The 21,996-nt window shown below is 38.4% G+C and overlaps 1 protein-coding gene across 10 annotated transcripts in view; it reads left to right on the plus strand.

Annotated features, from left to right (window-relative positions):
* Sema1a (semaphorin 1a) overlaps positions 1-21,996 on the plus strand; it is a 699,485-nt gene that overhangs the window by 305,868 nt on the left and 371,621 nt on the right. The gene's annotated exons all lie outside the window — the stretch shown is intronic.

A 21,996-nucleotide genomic window follows, 5' to 3' on the forward strand; every position in this document is an offset into this window, starting at 1 on the left:
CGTGGATGACACGAGATATCATGAGCGAATGGATAAGTCACTTTAACCAAAACATGATTTGTCAAAACAGAAAAAGTATTCTTTTCATAGAAAATGCTGCATCTCACCCGCACATTGAATTGCCCAACTTTCAAATCGTTTTTCTGCCACCAAACACATCCGCAGAGTGCCATCCCTTGGATCAAGGGATAATAAAAAATTTTAAACTTAACTACAGAAAACGTGTTTTAAGACATTTCATTGCAAACATGAACAATGTAACATGTGCGAGTGACCTTGCAAAGAAACTCAGCATCCTAGATGCGATTCAATGGATTTCCTCTTCAGTAAACGGAATTAGAAAACAAACTGTCGTGAACTGTTTTGTAAAGTCTGGCTTCTCAAACGCAAAAATTGAAGTTGTGAACAGCAATGTGGAGCACCAAGAAGAACAAGAACTTCAAGACTGTATGCCGTAGCCAGGCTACGGCATACAGTCTTGAAGCTAGTGGTCAGGCGCGCGGGTGCATAAGTACACGTGCCTTGAGTGACCGGGGTTCAAGCCCGTGACTACTGAATACTGTGCTGTTTCTTGTATTCTATCTATCTTGTTGTTTTGTTGGTTTTTTTTTTTTTTTTTTTTAGGAGCATTAGCAACTAAGGCCATATCCGCTACATGCGGTGGTCATTCCTTGACCTTTCCGCATCCTCCGTATTTGGTGGTGACGGGCTCGAACCCCGGTCTAATCAAGAAGCGTGTGCTGCGCACTGCTGCTCCTTCCCACCTGGCTACGGAGGCGCCTTATCTACCTTGTGAACTCCTCTGACCGTTTGGTCGTCCCGGAGTATAAACAGAAAATTTATTTTTAAATTTATCTATTGATAATGTACGATATTTCCGCCACAAGTGACCCTGGCTACAAAGATATAGACTCGAACCTCACTACAGAAGATGCTCTAGATATGAACGACATTACCATCGATATTTTTCAAGAAGTTCCTCATGAGGATGAAGAAATGGAAGGAGGTCATTCTGTCGAACATATTAACGACGAACCACCGATGAAAATAGAAGAAGTGCTCATACAAATCAATCGTTTAAAAATGTTTTTCGCCGCTGAAGAAGATACTGAAGGACTTTCGATGGTTTCTTCACTCCAAACAAATGTTGAAAACAAAATTATCAGCCGGAAGAAGGTGCAGAAGAAAATAAGTGATTCCTGTATGTATTTTTCTTAAGATAGTCATAATATGCATAGCACGATTGTATGTATATTATTTACAAAAATATTGTGCAAAATCTGTATATATTTTAATTTAATTTTACATTAAACGTTTAATGATTTTTCTTTCTTTTTTTTTTCCTCCCTCAGACTTCTTGTTAGCAGACACTTCTCTCTAACAGACATTCTCGTTCCCCATGGCTGTCCGTTAAAGGGAAGTTTCACTGTGTGTGTACTGTATATATATATGTATATGTATGTATGTATATATATATGTATATCTAAGGTTGCGATTTTTCGCAACGCATTCTACGTTTTCATCTTAATCCCCCCTCCACCCCGCCTTTTGTCACGTAATTTGTAAATATTTCTCACGTTATTATTTGATTAATTTGCTCACTCTGTTATTGCCAGCCTCCATTTCTTCAGGTCCAGTATTGTATCCTTATTGGTTCACTGACCAGTTCTGTAATAAAGTTATCGGGATGCACCGGTAACTTTATTACAGAACGTCAAATTAAATTGACATGCTCACTATTACAATTTAATGGATGGTTTAGTGTGGCTCTTTTTTTTTATTTTTAGCAGTGTTAAAAAATGAAGGGTGCAGATGCTCTTTTAGCGAGCACTGCCATCTTCGCATCGATAACTCGTCTCAGACTGACGTCTCGGATACCCAATTGTCGAAAGCAGTATAACCGCACCGATTCAGCCGTTGATGAAATCATAGAGCCACGTGTTGCGGTCGTGCAGTCACGGCTAGACCCGGACTGCTGAATTGTTGATGGAAGCATGTCCTAACACAGGTGTGTCCTTCATGTGGGCCATGTTCGGCCCACATCGTTGTGTGGCCTGCGGACATAGGCAGCTGTTAGGCCCTCTCCCTCCCGAGCTTAAAACTAAACCCGCTACATTTCATAGCAACTGCATTAGAAAATTCGATCTATTGAAACCAGTAATTCGATTTTTCCGTATTGCCTTTCTTTCGTATCTTCCTCAATATTTAACACTATTATTACAACCAAGTAATATGAACGTTTAATGTCATGTAATCATAGTATTGTATTTTCGTTTTAATTACGTGAAATTAAACTGAAAAATATAAACGTTGATCAACAACAATTAAATTATTTTGAAAGAAGCGTAATTGTTGGTAACGAGAGTTCGTTTTGGCCTTTAGCTGGAAAAGGTTGTGTGCTGCCTCCGTTTTTAACGTGGCCTAACGTTAACATCTGCCATTCACAGGAAGAATATTAAACTGGCTTTTACCTTGTTCGCGGGAATGTATTTGAAACCACTGCTATTCGAATAGTATTAATTTCTCGTCTATGTTAGTAATAGTTCCTGTAGTTATTGTTAGTTTTAAGGCTTTCGTATTCTCAAGAGTAATGCCAGTTTGCTGCTTCTGCGACGAATGAAGTCGAATTTTTCCTGGCTATTGCATCATTCACAAGCGACATGAATTCCATACTGTTCAAATGTTCTTGTTAATTTTACAGTGATTAGTTTAGTTCCAGTCAGGAAGAAGAGGTAACGTCTTTCCATATCGAGTTACTTGGACTGATCCGTTCAGTTTTTTTGAGCCTCTCAGGGATGTACCGTCTGTGTTTCCATTTCTGCGGTTGGAGGATAAGGAACAACTTAAAAAATATTCACCTTCCGCAAGTGTCATTCTTTCACCTGAAACCAGTAGTCGCATTTAACATGGCCGGTTTGCCTTCAACGTTAGGCCTTCTAGCCGCCGTTGCTAGGGCTGTAGGAAGAGTGGCTTAGTCCCCTTTTTCCTCTTTTCAGTGCCACGTGCGGTGGTCGCCAAATAACCACTCGAACGGATGACGAAGTTTTCCCTCTTGGTATATAACCTCCCATTTCAGATTGGCTCGGGGCAATGAACTGAGGTCGACAGCATTGGCTTGAGGTGTCGTTTCTTTCCCGCCCCGATTTATTCTCCCCTTATCTCTCTGGCACGTGTTGTAGAAACTGGTCGATGCTCGAGAAACAAGTCTTGCTTCTGACAATCGATATTATTACGGAACACCCCGTCACCTCCACTATTCCTTGATTTGACATTCTACCCTCTTTCCCCTCCACGTTTATTATTTTCTCTTTGCTTAGTCCAACCCTTGATCTGGGTCGATAGTTTGCATATTTTGCGTTGTGTATAACAGCGAAAGTGCCAAGTTTAATTAATCGAAGATGGAGAACTAACCCTCCCCCTCCCCCGTTTGAAGGAATAATTTTTTTATGTAAACTGCTTATAAAAAAAAAACTATGGAAATATTATCATCCCTTATAAAAGTGGGTTTCCATCTAAATTTGAAAATAATTCATTAGAGGTCAATAAAATAATCATTTCAATGAATTCATTCAAAATTCATTTATTTAAAAAGTTCAGTTGGAGGTCGGTAAAAATCTTTTCCCCCTTCAACTTCCTGCTCACTCTTTTATCAGAAGTTATTTGCATTTGTTTGATCGCTAGATAATGTCTCAAGTCCCTGTTTTATAATATTGTTGTTAGGCGCGTTAGCGCATATGTATAAAGGGCTTGTCTACACTTTGTCCTTCCGTCCACCCGCATGTAACTTATAATTAAAGTGACCAGATGATTAATATTCCAATGCGGGACGTCGATTTTAAAACCCCCTCCCCCTAAAACAGATACATTTTTATTTATAAAAAATATTCACATACAAAATATAGATTTAAAACATACTTCTTTGAACTAAACTTATAAAATATCACATGAAAAAAAAAAAACAATTAGTCTATATATATTTTTTATTTTTCTTCACATGTTTTATTTCACATAAATGCTTATGTAGGTATTTCTGTGAAATAATAATAAAAATCTTTTAACAATAAAAACAAGAAATGAATTAAATATTTTTCTAAGTGGATTTTTCTTAATTCGTTATTTGCTAAGTCTTGTAAAATTCTTCAAGAATTATCAAAAGTTTAGTATTGATTTCAGTGTTTCTATAATTACAATTATGTAAAAACTGCAGCCAAATAAACAATCTAAACTAATATCACAAATGACAGATGTAAGATGACTGTTTGTGGTCAGCCAGCACCATCCATGAGACAAAAGATGTCACAAGGATGCAGAATAAAATTTTAAAAAAAAATGCAAAATCTTGATTTATGATATACGTATGGAGGCTACATGTCCAATCCGTGACATTTTCTAGGACAGTTTGCAATGCAATTCAGTGCAAATGACTTAAATCTGGGACTGTCCAGCATAATTGGACGTCTGGTGATTTTTACCCATAATGGATGTATTTTCATAAAATTTTGTTTGGCTCTTACAGAAAGATTTGCTGTGCCATTCCAAATTTAATTGAAATTGGACCGATAAAAATAGCAATTACTGTATTTTTTTTGGCAGTCTGCATGTAATAACTATTCTCAATCGATGGATTTTCATGAAATTTTATTTTTGGCTGTTTTATAATAATTTGTCAAGCCTTTGCAAATTGCAATAAAATCGTACCAGTAATCTGCCAGTTACTTTAATCCCCCCCCCACACACACACCTGTCACAGGCTATTCATATACTGTAGATGAAGCACTGTATATTGTGTTTTTTGCCAATTCACCAATTGGAGGAATGAATGGGCAGTATGATCACTGTACAGGAACAAATTATGCTTAGTTTGCACAGTATAATGCACTGGATACATTAACTTGTTGCAGATCATTTTTGACCTTTTGTGGAGGTGAATTTCATTATTTTTTATTATTTTTTTTATGAAAACCCCAAGCATGAGAGGTATTAGAACCTATAGTACAGTACTTAGTACCGTGTTTGGGTTGGAGGTTGAAAACGAAAGAAGATATTTGTTGACATTAGACTTGAACTTCTGTAGACTGTAATTTTCAGGAAATACATACGAAGGAAGGTTATTCCAGAAAACAGCAGTTTTATGAATAAACGAGGAAGATGAAAAGTTGGTTCTGTGAGTTTGAAGTTGGACAGTAAATGGATGTTGGCTGGTGGCAGCACGTCTTTGCTCTGTTTTGAAAGAGAGCGGAAATTATAGAAGCCAATTTAGAAGAACAGTGCCCGTGGAAGTATCTGTAGAAAAGGCATGCAGCAGAAACACTGTCTATGAGACAGTGAGTGGAGACTCTGTTAGAGATGAGTCATTAATAAACCCAACTGCCCTCTTCTAAATGGAATCTAGCAGCCTGAGAGAGGTGTGGGAACAATATTCCATGGTATTGCAGATTTGCAATTTGTACAGAGTGAACAGCTGTTTGGAAGAAAAGTAACACCAAGAGCGAAAGAGAAAACTAAGTTTTTTAGATGCAGAGGAAGCAATATTTGTAATGTGCTTGTGCCAAGAGAGATTAGAAGTCAGGGTGATCCCCAAAAGAGATCATTTTGCCTAGAAATTGGAGTGTCACGAAAGATAAGCATAGGAGCAGAAGAATTCTTTTTGCGAGATATAAGACAAGACTGAGTTTTAGAAGGATTGAAATCAACTAAGTTGTCTTTGCCCCACTGGAGAATTACCTGGAGATTGGCATTAAAGGAATTGGTAGCAGATATTCGAGAAGTTGAAGTTGATTGAGGTTTCTCAAAATGGAAAATGGAATGCAATGTGCTGTCATCGGCAAAACTATGGATAGGATTGCCAGTTAATGGAAGGTCATTAATATACAAGAGAAAAAGAGTGGGGGGAAAACTGAACCTTGGGGGACACCAGCATTAGTGGAAAAGTTTGAAGACAGTGCCATCACCTTCAGTGAGCAATCAGAGAGAAAACTGGATAACCAATTATAAATAACAGTTGGCAAACCATAAGATGGAAGCTCGTTTAGGAGACCTTTATGCCAAATATGATTGAAAGCCTTTGAGATGTCAAGAGCAATTGCTTGTGTTTCCACGAACTTTTCCATTGAATTTGTCCATAAATGGGTAACATAAGCCCGAATATCACCAGTGGATCGACACTGGAATCTATACTGGCGATCATTGTTCAGTCGGAAGGTTTCTAGATAGTTTCCCCTCCTTCCAGTATGGAAGGATTGGATCCAAAAATAATCTGCTGGATTTTTATGTAACTAATTTTTTTTTTTAAACAAGGGACTTGGATAACTGCCAAAAATAACTGGATTCATCTTTCATTTGTTACAGAAATAAATGTTTGCTTGTTGTTTGTTTTTTGATTTTTAGGAGCATTAGCAACTAAGGCCATATTGCTCCGGGAATATGTGGTGGTCATTCCCTGACCTTTCTGCATCCTCTGTGACTGGCTCGAACCCCGGTCTAATCAAGAAGCGTGTGCTACGCACTGCTGCTCCTTTCCACCTGGTTACGGAGGCACCCCACAGAAATAAATGACACTTCATTTCTGATAAAATGATTTGTAGCCATTCTGTGCCATCCATAGTTCGATATTATTAATTCATGTTTGCAGTTTCCTCTCAATTTGGTTCTAAAATTCAGATGATTTCAGATCCAAATCCTTTCCATGTACAATTAACCACTCACTATGCTAGAACTTCAAGGGGCTCTATCCACTGCAAAGAATAGCACTGCTGGCCCTGATGGAATATTGTACATAATGCTACAACATCTAGATAATACATGACTATCTTTGCTGCTGACCTACAGTTGCATCTTCATGGAACATTCATTCTCCAGTTCCTGGTGTCACTGTTTTGTACTAGCAATACCCAAACCAGGGAAAGATCACACTATTCCTAATAATTATAAACCCATTTCTCTCACCAGCTGCTTAAGTAAAATCCTAGAAAAGATAATATACCTTCGACTAATATGATTCCCAAAATATGCTATCCGATAATCAATTTGGTTTCAGAAAAAAACTGATTATCCCTGGATCTCATGATCAAAGCAGAAACAAATATCAGGAATGCATTTATCCAAAATAAACATCTCGTCATGGCATGTCTCGATATAGAGAAAGCCTTTGACACAACTTGGAGTTTTGATATCCTGAGAGATCTTAATTCTCTGGATCTCAGAGGTGGACAATTCAAGTTTGCTATCGGCAAATCCTTTCCAAAAGATATATACAAGGAGCCCCTCAGGGTTCTGTTCTTAGTGCAACCTTGTTTGCAATAAGAATAAATCAGATGACCAAAATTATTCCCAATACAGTGAATCCATACCTTTTTTTTTTTATGCTGATGACCTGACTGTATCTTGCAGTTCGCAAAACATGAGCTTTATTGAGAGGCAACTGCAAACGAATTAATAATATCGAACTACGGATGGCACAAAATGACTACCAATTGTGTTATCAGAAATCAAGTGTCATTAATTTCTGTAACAAATGAGGTGCACCCAGATCTGGAAATACACTTAAGAAATCAACCTATCAATGTTGTGAACAGCATTTGTCTTCTTGGTGTGATTTTTGATAATAAATTGAACTTTTCAGAATACATCAAACATCTATGCACTGTTTGCCTGAAAAAAAATGAACTTGCTAGGAGTTATCTCTTTTATATCATGGGGTGCAGATCGTTACACCTTAATTGACTTGCATAGAGCCTTAATCAGATGTAGTATTGATTATGGTGCCCCGGTATGTGATTCTGTTAGGGAAAGGGTGCTAGCACGGATTGCCCTTATTAAACATTCTGCCCTCAGGATTGCTGTAGGGTGCTTATTGAACATCCCCAGCACAGTCTTTATATTGAAGTGCATGAACCTCCGCTCAGCCTTAGGAGAAAGATGTTACCCCTGAACTATGGGGCCAAAATTCAAAGTCTAACTACTCACCCCATTAGCCCAATTCTTAATGATCCACAGTTCTCAATGCAATGTAGAAATAAACCTAGAGCAGTTCAACCTACTGGCATCAGATTGCAGGCATTACCACATCTTGAGAAAGTCCTCCAAGATTCAAATAATGCAGATCCTCCATGGTCTTCTATTAAAGCATCCTGTGACAGCTATTTCCTAACCTGGTGATAACATTCGCTTGCAAATATCAATATACAGCAACTCCATACTGCTCACACACACAATTATTCATGTTTCACAAAAGTATACATTGATGGATCAAAGTCGGAAAGTGGAGTCAGAGCTGCAACCTTCTTTCCATATAACCCCATCTGTTTCCCTGCCCGCTGAATGCAGCAGTTATACAGCAGAATTATGTGCCATCAAACTTGCATTAGAACATATTCTCCATCTGCCCATCCAAAATAGTGTAATATATACAGACTCAGAGTGCACTTTTATTTAGCCTTGCAAAATTCCTCCTCGCCAACACATCCTGTAACAAAAACTCAGCTGATGCATATTCATGAACACCAACAAGTAGTCATCTTTTGTTGGATCCCAGGCCACACTGGGATATCAGGGAATGAAAAAGCAGACTATGCAACAAAACAATCGTTCAACATAGCATCGTCTGATTGCTACATTCCATATATTGACTACAGATCCTATCTAAGACATGTATGTAAGGAACAGTGGACACTTCTATGGCAAACTCAACTGCAAAACAAGCTCCTTCAAATAAAATCTGAACTGTAGTTATGGTCTTCCAGTTTCCCTGTAAACAAAAAGCAAGCAGTCCTCATATCCAGAGTCCGAATCGGTCGGTCACCTCACCCATCTATCTACTCACAGGAGACGATCCTTCGAAGTGTATGCACCACAACTATTTTCTGTCACAATGATTGTACACTGATGCCTGAAAAGCCTCATTCAGTATTCTTCGAAATCTTCAAGAATCTTTAACACTTCGTCATATCATAGGCAATGATGCAAATCTTACAGAATTTTTGTTTTCTAAAACAGATACAGCTATACAATCACATGGGTTTATAATCACAATGTCTGACCTCCATATCGTTGATAGGCAAAATATGGCTTGAGCAGCCCTTGCACCAAAAATAACAATGATACATTGCTTGGTCATCTTAGGATCATGGAGGATTGGAATATCTGCCACAATCTTTGTAATAACAGTTAAGTCAAAGAGGTCCATGGTGGGTGACAAGAACAGGAAAGCACTAAAGAAGTGTGGTCTGACTAGTGCCAATTAAGTTTACTGGTAAAGGGGAAGAACTCTATAGAGACGTGATTAGTGGTTAACATTTAGCAGATGCTACAGCCCATTTGTCAAGGGCTCAAAGACTATCATTTGATAATTCCATTAATGGAAAAATACCTGGAAAACATCAGAACAGATGCATTTGTGGCAGAGTAAAGTGCACAGCATCTGGAGCATATTGTCAAGCATAATCATTGCCAAATGAGAGAATGTAAACTTGCTTCTTGGCACATTTGCCCAGAAGCAGGTTTATATTCTCATTTGGCAAAATCATTGTTTGAGTTTGTTACTGCTATGACAGGATGCTTTTTGGCAGACTATAAGCAAATAAATGGATTACTAACAGACTGATCAGCACCAAGCAGTGCTTCTTCAGGATGACTTGGATTCTTCTTAAGAATAGAGGGGTGGCAGGTATGTTCTAACCTCTCAACATGGGCTCATGTACATGGTGAAGGGAACTACAAGTGACGCTGCTGATCCTCCAGGTTAGCATCACTGGGATTGAATAACTCACTGCCTTGGTTCCAGGATAACACCATAGGAATCCATTGTTTGCTGTGCACTGCAACCAGTGAAAACTTGCAAGGGGAATTATTGGTGGTTGAGGGGGCCCAGTTTCAGCTTGTCACTGAGATTCCCGCCTGGAAAAGGTGGGTGGGCTTGGGATGGCTTGCCTAGGATCAGCCGGTTAGTGGGTTTGCCTTCAAGGGTCAACAGTATTGATTCCATACCCCTACACATGGTCAGAGAGACAGGATTCAGGCTGGTGGCAGTGCAGGTATGGTCTCTAGGTAGCTCTGTCATCCCACTCCCAAGGACATTTATTACTTGCTGGGTGGTGGATCCTCATTTATGCTCTATGGGGGGTGTGGAGGTTCCCTGGCACTGAAACAAATTAAAAACACTACAAATCCTGAATCTGAATTCTTCTGGTACTCCAACACAGTCCCTATCCCTACCAGAAAACTCAGCCAGTGGAACTGAAGAAATATAAAATCCAACCCCTCAATACCTGATAATTCATATTAGAAGCCCATAGGGAAAATATCACTTTTTTTTTTATTCACTAGTTTGGAAGGGTTGGTAGGTTCTCCTAAACCAATCGAATAGCTTCACTCATAAGACATCCTTACAGAAACCAGAGGTGACAAACATTCAGAACAACTTGTCTGAACCACATCTAGGGAAGTCATAGCCTCCCATTCCCACACAGACAAGCTCTAATAGATCCTGTCATCTCAAAATGGATCTCCTTGAAGTGTTTGAAAAAAGGAAATCTGTTCTGTTCTGAACTGAACTCAAGCTGCAAAATTGAATATACATGCATAGGGATGGGAATCTTTTACCACTAGAAAACTTATTCTTACATTTAATTCTCCAACATCTAATTTGATCAAAGCTGGCTATCTTAACTGCACAGTGTGTCCACATGTATCAAATCCTTTAAGGTACTTCAAGTGCTATAAATATGGACATTTGTAAATGGTACTGTCGTGGACAGGCCATTTATGAATGTCCTTTCATGTTCTTGATGAGGTGCGAAGGATCGTGAAATAACATGCTTGCAAAATCCTCACAGAAGGATCATACAGTTGGCATCTCTATATCTGTACCTCCTAATGCCCCACTAGTAACAAAAAGCATTAGCTGAAGCCAAAAAAACCTGAAGTGACTCATGAAACAAGAAAAAAATGGACCAAGGTGGAGATGCCAGATTATTGTCTTGGAACTCTTTGTGGAGGAAGAATTTTTTTTTTTTTTTTTTGTAGTTGTTGGTGCGTTGGCTTCTGTGGCCATAACCCAAGGTTTTTGCAGTACTTTGATCTAAGCCCGAGGCGGGATTTGAACCCGCGACCTTTGGGTTGCTAGGCAGGCACTTTACCCACCCAGCTAGCCCGGTCTGCGAGGAAGAAATGAACATAGGATAGCTTCCATACTTCCCTAAAAAAAAAAAAAAAAAGATGTATCCAAGACTGAGTACAACAAACCTTCAGCAATTTGGAAGCAGATTGAGTCCATGAAGCCCAAATAATGGCTAAATTTCTGTAGTGGGATTGTTGTGGATTCAGTAAAATACAGATATCATAGTCCTCCTGCACATTTAAAGGCAAATGAAGACTACCTTGCTTAACATTTCTACCATTCATAAGGATAAAACTGGGAATGGACCACCCATAGAGGAGTTTCTATCATTGTGGGTAACCAGACCACAATTTCAATCTATACATCTTGCCACCAGTTTAGAATTGGTAGCAGTTTGTCTTACAGTAGGACTTTTATTAACAGCGTGATCCATCTATTTGCCACCTGGGACTTACATCCCCATGGTAGACTTTGGCGACTTTTATTTTGCAGCTGCTTTTCCTCATATTACTTCTTGGGAATTTCAATGGACATACTACTTCTGTGGGGTAGTGCTGAAATCAATGGAAGGGGACCTTTTTTTTTTTTTTTATGAAAAACCCCAAACACGAAAGGTATCAAAACCTATAGTACTTAGTACTGTGCATGCGTTGAAGGAGAAGTATGGGGGGAGGGGATGCCAGAAACTTTGCTCTAGAGACTAAACATGGGTTTCGCCACTTCAAGCCTCCAATAAGCAAAGTGGTGGTATTTCACCGGTTGAAAGTCATCTACCACCTACAAGCATATGCTTACAAGCAATGACCTCTCCCTTCTAAATGTGTGAACTAATACTTTCTGCATGTCTACCTATACATTTTCTTCCATTGAGTGTTCTGTTTGCTTCTCCTTTCTCCTCCCTTCACTTACTTGGGAGGTGGTGGCAATCACTTTCTTGTGATAACTATCCTACTTAGTTGGGAGAGTGTCTTCCTTTTAGGTTATCACAGTGGAAGATTGATCAGGTTGACCGGGAATGCCTTCCAATATCTGGCAGTGTTAAAAATCATTATAGTCAGTCAGGACTAATCAGTAATGTAGTGGTATATATCACAGAAAATATTGTCTACACAGCTGCAAACATCTGCCTGTTTTCCACCATGTCTCAATCCTTGGTGAAATTTGGAATGCACAGTAGCAAAAAAAGGCTGAAACAAACTTGAGGGTTAGTCTGATATCCTACCATGGCTAATCTCACAGCATTTAAATGTGCCTATTCCAAAGCATGTTACATTTTCCATCAGAGTCTAAAGGAATTGTGGATCTATTTTACATTGTCTGTTGCCATTTACTGAATTAAAAAAAAGAAAAAAATCATCTGTTGCCAAGCCAACCAGCACTAACATTTTCTGGAATGAAATTCAGAAAATGAAGGAAAAATATACATCTTGCCCTTTGATCCTAGAGTATAATGGATGCACTGTTGCAGAGCGAATTGCAGTAGCCACTACTCTTGAGGAAATGTTTTCTAATGTGTTTGCAATATCATTTTAATCCCCAGAGTCCCTGGTTCAGAAACAAATGAAAAATAGATACTTTTCACATCAAAGAGCCTTTATCCGTACAATGGGCCATTTACTATACAAGAGCTAAAAAGAGACTGAATCCTTACTAAGGAGGTGCTGTTGGACCAGATGACATCGTTTATGAAATGGTTAGCACCTTTTTCAGAAATGTGGATCAACTGCTCTTTCCCTATAACATCTTGCTGCTTGAAGAGTAGTTTCTGGATGCCTGGTGTAAGGCAACTATCCTTACTTTTGTTAAGTCAGGAAAGGATTCTAAAATTCCTACTATTGACCTATCACTCTTACTGTTTGTGCAAAATCATGGAGAGAATGGGCAACACTCATTTTATATGGTATTTAGAATCCAACGACCTCCTTGCCAACATTCAGTGCAGCTTCTGAAGAAAGAGGTCCACTCTAGACCTTTCAGACTGGAGACAACCACCTGAGATGCTTTCCTTAAATGATGACACCTGGTGTTAGTCTTCTTTGATATGAAAAAATGTATGACAAAACTTAGATTCAGTACCTTTTTGATGTAGAAGTCACCTTGTTTTTCTTATCAGACTTATCTTGTCAGACTAAGTTTTTGTATGGTCCACTCTCTCTCAGCCCTTTTGCCAACAGGAGTACCTCAAGGATCAGTTTCAAGTATGATAGTCTTTGCCATCAAAGAGAATTCCATCATGTAACTTCCAACTATAAACAATGCTCTCTATATTGATTATTTAGCTTGTTTTATGATTCATGCAACATGAAGGCCCTCGTGTAGTGCAGTTGGTAGGATTGCTGTGCTTTCCCACACTGGGTGGAAAAGACCTGAGTTAGTTAGTCTCAGGCAAGGTAGCATGGTTTCTCTCTCTCTCTCTCTCTCTCTCTCTCTCTCTCTCTCTCTCTCTCTCTCTCTCTCTCTCTCTCAGGAACTCAGGTTTTTTGTCCATCAAACAACAAATTGACCTTAGAACATGCAATTTACAGACAGTGTACATGGAGCAACGTAGCTTAGTTGCCAGTGCTCCTAAAATCCTATTACAACAATAGCAACATGAGGGTTATTGAGAAACAAATGCAACATTCTGCCAATTTCCTTAACTTCTGGGGATTGGCTATGGTTTTAAGTTCTTGCCAAAAGAGACTGCTAGTGTTCATTTTTGTCTTAAGCTTAATCTTCATTCTGAACCTGAATTGAAGCTCAGACAAAACACTATTCCAGTAGTGTCAGACAATTCTGTGTGCTCTTTTTTTGACAAAAAGCTGACTTTCCTCCAACATGTACATCAGCTTCACACAAAGTTCACAAGAGGTGCACTTTGAATATCCTCTGTGCTCTCTCATCTACTTCATGGGGTGTAGACTGTTGTGCCTTACTATGCCTTTATTGTACACATGTAATTAAAATGTCTGATCCAATCCACCATGAGGCTATCCATATTGTTGCTGGATCATTTCAAATATGGTGTGTCCAGGGCCTATATATGGAAGTAAATGAGCTATCATTATTACTTCAGTGAAAACAGTTCTCTGCAACTGCTTTTAAATTGAAATCCTTACTAGACCCATGCTATGTAGACATGTTTTTGATCTATGATATGAAGACTTAAATAACACCTGTCAGACTGCAGTCATTGCTTTAATATAAGTATCCAAGAGATCTATATATCACTGTAGACAAGCTTGCCCCATTCACCAAGGGTTTCTCTCGGCAAATGGGTAAACCTTGGAATGTTAAATTTCCAGCATATGACTTCTATCTTAAGAATTGGGTGAAGTCTGATACTCCATCCTCGGTCTACCTACAGCTCCGTTAAGCACGCAGAGCTGAACATTTTGATTTGCCTGTTTTCACTGATGCCTCTAAGTCTGAATCATGTGTGGGATCTGCTGCTGTCTTTCCTGACAGTGCTGTATCTGTACCAATACCCCTGAATGCAATATAAATGCTGTAGAGCTTCACACTATAGAGTTAGCCTTGAATCACATAACTTTCCAGTACCAACGATTTATATTTATTCAGATTATTTTAGTGTATTACAGGCCATGAAAACAAGACTTCACTCACCCAACGCAGTCTCAGATTCTGTAGATGACACAATCTTTCTGTGAACATTTAATTCTGCTGAAGCCCTAGGTGCATTTGGATTAGGGGATTTGGTGATTGCCGATTTGGATGATACTACAACCAAATCAGAAAAAAATACAATAATACTGAGTTGTCAGTTCCTTACACAGACTATAGGCATATAATGCATAATAGGATATTAGCATTAGTTGAGGCATATTATGCAAGAAAGCAAACATCAACAAAAAAAAAAAAACCTTTCCCATTTCACCCATCCAGTCACTCCAAATGTTGTCTATATCAGCCTTATATTTATTTAAGTTCTGCAACAACAGATGGAAGTCTGTTTCAGCAATCAACTACCTGCTAGCTAAAGGCAGCAGGTAGTTGATTGCGACTTCCACACATCTATTCTGCAGCTGTCTTTCCTCAGTTTGAATCTGTGTCCCCTCAGGTTCTAAACCTTCGTGAGCTGAAGTATCCCGTCAGTATTGAGCCTGTTCAAACCATTGAAGGCCTTATACACCTCGATCAGATCAACTTGTAGGTGCCTAGTCTCCAGATGCTGCAACTTGCAGAACTTAAGCCTTTCTTCCTAAGTGCACCCATTTGTTCCTCTCACCAATTTTGTTGCACTTCTCTGTACTTGTTCTAGCAGCTCAACATCCTTACCACTGTAGTCACCTTTACGAAAACAAAAACCCTTCCCTTTATGTTAGTTACAGCTTTAAGTAAATCCCACATCAGTACACTGTGATCACTGTCACCTAGTGGTTCCTTTATCTACAAATTTTTAATGCACGAATAATCACTGCTGACATTCAGATTAAGAGTATTACTCCCTCTGGTTGCTCCTCTAACATGTTGCTGTAGAAAATAATTCTCCAATAAATCCACAAGTCTTGCTAGCTTGTTAGTGACCAACCCACAATTTCCAGTCAGTATCTGGAAATTTAAAATCCCTCGTTACAAGACATTGTTTTACTGGCTCATTCTATTTCTCTGCACAACTGTTCATTGTACTCAACAGAATCATTTGGCCTATAACGTACTCCTACTCATTTTCTCTTTCCCAGTGTTTGTCAGACTCAACATTGCACTATCTACCCATGTCAACTGGATGCATTTCTTTAGATTGTGTTTCTTAACAGCACAACCCCTCCTCCCTTCGCACCCTGTCTGTCCTTTCTGTACACATGGTACTTCCCAAATTTCAATTGTGCACTACTTATATCTGTGTGACACCATGTCTCTGATACCCGAACAATATCTGCCTTTGATGTCTTGATCAGCACTTCAAATTCATCAGTTTTATTTACTATACTTCTAGCATTAGTGTATATGCATGTGCACTAATTGAAGTACCCAGCAACTTGCTCTCTAGGCTGCTGCTCATTACGATACAAGCAGTGCAAGAGTCACTTTCACCTCTGCTGGCGGCTACCGCTAATCTTTTAGTCTGTGGATTCCCCCCATATAGCATTTTTCCGACCCACAAAACACTGTCTCAATAGCATCAGCAAATATTCTTGCACCCTTTCTATTTAAGTGTATCTCATCCCTGTAGAAGCAGTCTACCCTGTTAGCAAGCACAGACCATTTTGAAAAAAAAATTCTACCCTGTGGGCCCTGAATTTGACAAGGCTCTCATCATATACTTGCTCCTATTGTGTCTGGGCAGAATTGCAGACACTTTCAAATTTAACCCTAACTCGTGACATTTTTGCAGCACTGACCTGTACTCAAGTAAATCTGCAGATCTCTTACTCTTAAGGTCATTAGTACCAACGTGTACAACAATACTGCCTTTTCTGCCCAAAAAAAGGTGTCCTATATCAACTTTTGCCTCTGGCAGACATACCATGGTCCTGTTCTACCTATCCTCTTTGAATATATTATATTCCCCGTCTCCCTGACAATAGTCACTGACAATAACTACAATAACGATATAATCAGCATCCTGAAATTTCTTTTGTTTGACGGCAGTTTTCATTTTGGGAGAGAGGAAGATCTGCTGATGCTAGATGGGGAGAGTAGAATGAATGGTTGATCTGTACAAATTACTGCATTTCGTCAGAAATGCATTCACAAGTGTGGAATGGGTGGGGGCATTCTTGTGCAACAAGAAAACCAGCTGCCTTTCTCTTGAAATTGCAGAATTAACTGGGACATGCACTATAGTCTTTTCAGCATTGACTCACTCCCCTTCAGGTATAGTTTTGTTGCGAATCAATCAATGTTTGTCAAAACCACAGTCAGCACTGTCTTGATCCTGGATTTCTGTAAATGAAACTTTTTGGGCCTCGGTGATAATTGTGAAGTTCAGTGTATGCTATGATGCTTCATCTCTGGGTTATACTGAAACATATAACACTTATTTCAAGTGACAGTATAGCCAAAGAAATTAGGATTTTCTTAAGAAGTTCAGGTTGAGGTATTCGTGTGATGACACTTTGTTGCTTCTGCTCATCCGTGAGGCTGTGTAGCACAAATTTTGCACAGACCTTCCTTTTCTGGCACCTCTGTAGCCAGGTGGGCAGGAGCAGCAGTGCGTAGCACACACTTCTTGATTAGACCGAGGTTTGAGCCCGTGACCACCAAATACGGAGGATGCGGAAAGGTCAGGGAATGACCACTGCATATCCCCGGAGCAGTATGGCTTTCGTTGCTAATGCTCCTAAAAACCAAATAACAACAACCTTCCTTTTCCCTAAATATTTGTATAGAATTTGAGTCCTATCCAACTCATGAGCCATTATTCTGAGGGTCAAACCAGAATATCTTGTCAATTTCCTGACATTTTTGCAAATATGCCCTCATTTCATGAGGTTGATGGACATTCACTTCTTGGGTCATTGCTAACAATCTCACACCAGTCTTTGAATCACTTTCAAACACACTGTTACAACTCAACATTTCATCACCATAAACATTTTTACCTTATCTGTACCTTGGGGGCATAGGACCCCATGTCACAAATATGGAATTTGTGGTGAGAGCTGAATGAAGATATTTTTTAAACAATTTTTTCTAAGTTGTACTCTGTTCAAATTTTTTCACTACTTTTTTTTTTTTAAACTATAATATAGTATTTTGGTCAACATAGAAATGCAGGTTTAAAAATTAAATAGGAAGTGTTTATATTTTAAAAAAATGGACTTGTTTTGTTCCTCTGAAATAATTTTTGTTTACGAATTTTCAAATGACACCATGTCCCTAAGTAAAAATGTAACAATTATTAATTGTTGATTTGATTGTGATTTAACAATTGGGTAAATAATCTCAGGGGTTCACATCTGGTGAGTATGGGCTTGGCACACCCAGGGTTCTGAGCTGGATATCATCATTCTTTTTCTTGGTAATTCCCTTACTCTCTCACTCTCTCTCACTCAGGGTAACTCGGGAGGTGCCTCCGTAATCAGGTGGGAAGGAGCAGCAGTGCGTAGCACACGCTTCTTGATTAGACCAGGGTTTGAGCCCATCACCACCAAATATGGAGGATGTGGAAAGGTCAGAGAATGACCACTGCATATTGTGGAGCAATATGGCCTTAGTTGCTAATGCTCCTAAAAACCAAATAACAACAACAGGGTAACTTGGGAAATTTTTTTTTTTTTGGCTGGTGCAGCATAAGCCTCAGGCTTCCTTGCACCATGTAGCTAATAATAATAATCAATTACTGATACTTAATTGTTTATTACATAATTACAACAATTTTTTAACATAAACACTACACTGGAAAAATTGCCAAAATTTATTTTTTAAAAATCATATTGAAAATATTGAGATTATCCAAACTAACCTTATAAATCAAAACTATTACAGTATTAGTTCCCCCAAATATATCTATCGCTAATTGGGCACATTCTTTACCATCTACTTCCAAACAGTCCTTCACAATAAACAACTGAACAAGCCAGTAATACACTAATTACAATTCCAGCTGATGTTCCTCCAACAATCAATCAAAAAGTCACAGAAACCAAAATGTAGCCATCACTGTCCACCAAAATAAATATTGATGGACAGAATGATCCAGATGGAGTTTTAGAACTCCCTGCGACCACTAAGATGGACATAACATGCCCCTATATTCTGAAGACAAAACAAGAATAGATTGACTATAAGCAATCTGTGGTTTTATAGGTTGTTTTTAATTGATAGCAGGCAGAATCAAAAACAACCCATAAACCACATAATGGAAAGTATCCAATGGAATTTTAGAGGCTATTGAGCCACAAAAGATAATTTACGCAATCTTATTGATCAGTACAAACCTGCAGGCATATCCTTACAAGGAACTTATTTAAATTCACGTGTGTCCTACCATTAAAAATTACACCATCTTCCATGGGTTGCCATATCAGCTCATGGCAGTTCTCATTAGGGAAAACATTCCATATGAACATGTTTCTGCTCAGATTGCTTTAGAAGTAGTGGAAGTATACATTGAAATTGGTATCACTCTTACTGTAGCCTCTATATATCTTCCTCCTAATTTCTTGTTACCCTCAGATGACCTAGAAAATCTAATAGATCAGCGGCCATCTCCATTCTGCTTTTTTGGATTTTTCAATGTTTGTGATCCACTGTGGGGATCTTCAGTAATTGATAGGAGAGGTAAGCGAATTGAATCCCTGCTTGATGTTTATCAACTTACCCTGTTTAACACTTGTGACCTATATCTACTTTTCTACAGGATCCATGACTGTAGTAGACCTTTGAATGTGTTCTGTCATTTATGCTAATATGGAGTGGTCATTTTTGGATAACTCACTGAATAACGATCATTTACTGATTCTTTGCAAGCTCCAAACATGGGTAAACCAGCCTTCTCTGCTCTGTGTCATTTGGAAATTTTGTAGGGCATACTGGAATTAATATGCCTTTTGTGTTCAGATTGATGATGATGATATAGTTCAATCGCAGCCCAAAATAATGTTACCGAACATAAAACCAACCATATTTTATAGCTGCTACCTCTATCATACCAAAATGTTTGCTAGGAAAATGTAAACTGAGCAATTACTAGTGGAATTGGGAACGTACAAACCCTGAACAGCAAAAAAAAAATTAAACAACTTTGGATTTGTTACTCAGATTCCCTACAACTGGTAACCTCAATAACTTAAACTCAAAAGCCAAGTTCCATCAAATAAGAAGAAAAGCAAAGAAAGATGTCTGGATTAATTATTCTTCAACTATTAACAAAGTCAGACAGACTTATCTGAGGAAAGTTCAAACATTGTTTGGTAAATATGTGCAGTGCTCAGGCTCAATACTAAACTGGAAAGAACTATCCTCACCATCAAAAATAGTGGCCACCTTAACTGAATAATTTGCTGCTATGATGGCAGTAACCTCTTACAACCCAATCTTTCAACAAATTAAGGCGTCAACAGAATATAATCAACATTATATTCTGTAGATGCCTTAATAGCATAAAATCAACTTTACTGCTATGGTGTCATACCCACACAACTGGCTATTCACATCGACAGAACTTAAATATGAATAAAACATCCTAGAGTGTTGCTGGTCCAGATGGAATCTTCTTCATAATGTTCAAAGAACTAAACCAGCGGTTCCCAAACTGGGGTCTATGGACTCCTGGGGATCCGTAGACCAGTTCCAGGGGATCTGTGAAATTACCCCCTGGAACTGGTCAAATTATTTGTTCTGTGTATAGCAAATTGATTATATATATATATATATATATATATATATATATATAGGGGGTCCGTAAGTCTGTAGATCTCAGTAGTTTGGGAAACACTGAACTGAACAATAAAGTAAAAAGTGCCCTGTTAAATTTATACATCAACTATTTTTGAAAATACTTATCCAAACTTCTGGCATCACTGAATTTTCCTAGCATTCCCAAAGCCAGGAAATAATCATTTCTGCATAATTAAAGACTGATTTCACTGACTAGCTGTTTAGGTAAGAGTCTTTGAAAAAATGGTTCACAGGCAGCTAACATGGTTTCTGGAATGTAAAAACTTGCTAAACAGTAATCAGTATGAGTTTTGGAAGAATCAGTCCACATTATGATCAAAGCAAAAGGAAACATCTGCAATTCTTTCATAAGGAGACAATACCCGATCATGGTTAATCTTGATATTGAGAAAGACTTCAATACCACATGGTGTTCTTCAAGATCTTCATTCTTTTGGTTTGAGAGGGTTATTACCTCAATTTATACAAAACTTTCTATGCCCCAGAACATTTCAGGTTAGTTATCTAAACAACTTACCCAAATCATTTGAATGAGAGGAGGATTCTCCTCAGGTTTCCACCCTCAGTGCAACTTTATTTACAATAAGAATTACAAACACGACATGGACATTCTGAATACAGTATAATTATGTGTTTGCTGATGACCTTATTTCTTATCAGTCACAAACTATGGAAGGCAACTTCAACTTCCTATAGCCTAAATAAAATGATGGGCACTACAGAATGGCTATTCTCTAGTAGAAAAAAAATCCATTGCAGTTCATTTCTTTAAATAATGCAAACTATATCTGGATCCAGAAATATTATTTTAAAAAATAATCGGCTTCTTACCAACAACTTTTGTTTATTGGGCTTATATTTAGATAATAAACTTAATTTTGCTACAGATATATCTCATCTTCGGTTAGCTTGTCTAAAAAAAATTGAACATCCCTAGAGCTGTCACTGCTATATCCTGGGGTGCTGATAGAAGCTCCCCCTTACATATCTAGAGAACTTTAATTTGGCTCCTCTTGGACTATGGGTCACCAGTCTGACTTGGCAAAGAAAAGTTCTCTACACCTGAATACCACCCAGCATAGACTATCCCTTAGGACAGTTGAGTACCTTCAGAACATCTCTGCTGCTCCACAGCTGCTGTTGTACCAATAAACCTTACATAAACAACAATCATTAATTTCTGGACTCATTTTGATATATTGACTTGTTTCCCTCCTACCCTTTTTGTGAACTACCTTTGGTATTTTTAGAATTCTAGTGTGGTTTCTATTTTACATTAATCAACCCATGGACTTTTACAATTCAGATCTGCTTAAATTATTTGCTTCATCAGATTATCTGATAATCCTTACCAATTGGCTGCTCTGAACAGTCATAGCATAGCAGTGATGCCAACACTTATGACTGTGGTAATTGTGTGGCCACCAGCAAAACATTTGGGTGACAACTGGTATGTGCCTTTATGCTCCTTTACCGATAATGTAAATCATCAAAGAAAAAGGGACCAATAACACGATCAATATCATGTACACACT

The sequence above is a fragment of the Mastigoproctus giganteus genome, chromosome 7, assembly GCF_048544385.1.
Source record: "Mastigoproctus giganteus isolate SK-2022 chromosome 7, ASM4854438v1, whole genome shotgun sequence".
Classification (NCBI taxonomy): Eukaryota; Metazoa; Arthropoda; class Arachnida; order Uropygi; family Thelyphonidae; genus Mastigoproctus; species Mastigoproctus giganteus.